At 37.0% G+C, this 2,123-nt stretch overlaps 1 pseudogene; it reads right to left on the bottom strand.

Moving 5' to 3' along the window:
* Positions 1-759: 759 nt before the first annotated feature.
* On the bottom strand, positions 760-1,452 carry LOC102976125 (ADP-ribosylation factor-like protein 5A; annotated as a pseudogene).
* Between the last annotated feature and the right edge of the window lie 671 nt (positions 1,453-2,123).

Genomic DNA, 2,123 nt, shown 5'->3' with positions numbered 1-2,123 from the left:
GGATCACTTAGTTTCATGTATGTGATTTGATCAACAAAACAGTAGGTACACAATGTCAAGATTTTTCCTTCTTCTTTATTATTATTTTAAGAGCTGCTCAGTGATTTGGGGGGTTGGTTAGTATAATACAGAGAACATAGGGAAAAAGTATAAAATGGCACTTAAAACCAATACCCATACTCATCTCACTATGGTCATAACTAAGAATATGAACTTTTGTGTAATTTGCTTTTCTTTAGAACAAAAAGCATTAACTTGAACTTGAAGTATATACACAATGCATAAACAACCTTATGCAAAATACTTTTCATAAGTTATATTACATTTTAAAATATTGGAAACTGAATATCTGTGCTGATTTGTCTTTTGACTAAATATAACAAGAAGAGAACAACATTCAGCAAGGGAGGGTTATACTGATAATAAAGCTCTCAAAGTTAAAAATGTCTTCCTTTCCCTTTCTACCTAGCACAGACTACACAATGTCCCGAGAGGACTTATGATGAGAAAAATGTCAATCACAGCTTTAAGCCCTTGGTTTGGAAGGAGCTAATGAGAAAGCGGATTGGAAGGTAAGACTTCATGTTTGTTTTCAAATAAGTGGTCTTAGACTTTTTCTATAAGAAGAAAAATTAGTTCATATATATATATCTAAACCATTCACTTTTACAGCTTTCAGGTAAAGTCCGACACTTGGTTTATACAAAGTCTGTGAGGAGATGTCAGTAGAGATCATCTAATCTTAAATTGCGAAATCATTCAATTTCTTAGCATAGTCTCTCCCCAGTAGAAAGCACAGCATGCCTGGGTATGCCACTGGCGATCTCTAATAAAAGTTAGTTCCAAAGACTGGGAGATTTCTGCTACAGTCATGCATTCTTCTTACCGTCTTGTTTATTAGCAAAAATCAGCAATCCAGCTTTCCTTAGGTCCTCATGGGCTAACATTTTATAGAGTTCTCTAATGACAGAAATTCTTGGTCTGTACTCTCCACAACGACTATTACAAAATCTCTGTTAGTACAGTAAGTGTTCCAGGAAGAATGAAGAGATTCTTGGCCACCAGTATTCCACATGAGGAAGCATGTATTGTTAATCACTATCTCTTCTACATTACTTCCTATTGTAGGGGATGTATGTACAATTTCATTCACAGAAAATTGGTAAAGGATGATACTTTTCCTTGCATTATCCACCCCAACAATAACTTTGTGCTCCTGGTGCTTGAAGAGTCTCCATATCCTGTTGAAGAGAATTCCCATTCTTGGGTAGCTGACCCCCTTTCCAGCCACCTGGGTGACCTGGACAACCCCAGCTCAGGCTGGCCAGCTTCCTAGGAACCAGAGGGAGGCAAAAGCTCAGGCCTCCCTGACACACCCATGGCCTGGACGCTGCCTCTGGGGCACTCTTCTGGCTTGCACACATCGCCTCCATGTTGTCTGCAGTGAGCCTCGTGGACCACTGTCCTCCTCTAGCTCAGGTGACTTGCCTTGAAATTCAATCATTCTTTTTTCTGATTGATCAAGTCTGCTGCTGAAGTTCTCCATTGAGTTTTTAATTCCTTATTTCTATTGTATTCTTCAGCACCACAATTTCTGTTTGGTTCTTTTTTATGATTTCTGTCTCATTGTTGAAATTCTTGTTTTGGTCGTTTTCTTGATACTGTTAATCTATCTTTGCTCTCTTGTAGCTCACTAACAACTTGGCAATCTCTATAAAAAATGTATAATGCATGTATTGTTTGAGTCGAAAGGAATTTGTCATACAAAACTCTCACAAGCAGGCAAAAATAGTTTTCAGTAGCATTGTTTTAGTAGGGAAAAGTTGGTGACAGTGTAAGTGTTCATCAATATCAGACTGGTTAAATTAATCATACCTCAATTATGCTATATAGCTATTATTATATATAGAATATCACATAGCTAGTAACGTGGTTTATAATATTATATCTATATATACTGCCCTGAAAAAGCTACTGAAGCTATATTGTTAAGCAGACAAAACAATTTACAACACAAAATGCATGTTATGATGCCAGGTGGTCACATAAACAAGATCTATGAGACCCAATGGGTTAGTTAGATATAGCTGTTTGTGGATGCATAGAACCATCCTGAAAGTATA

This window comes from Physeter macrocephalus, chromosome 21, assembly GCF_002837175.3.
Source record: "Physeter macrocephalus isolate SW-GA chromosome 21, ASM283717v5, whole genome shotgun sequence".
Lineage (NCBI taxonomy): Eukaryota > Metazoa > Chordata > Mammalia > Artiodactyla > Physeteridae > Physeter > Physeter macrocephalus.
The sequence above is the reverse complement of the archived record's forward strand: the minus strand, read 5'-3'. Positions and strand labels throughout refer to the sequence as shown.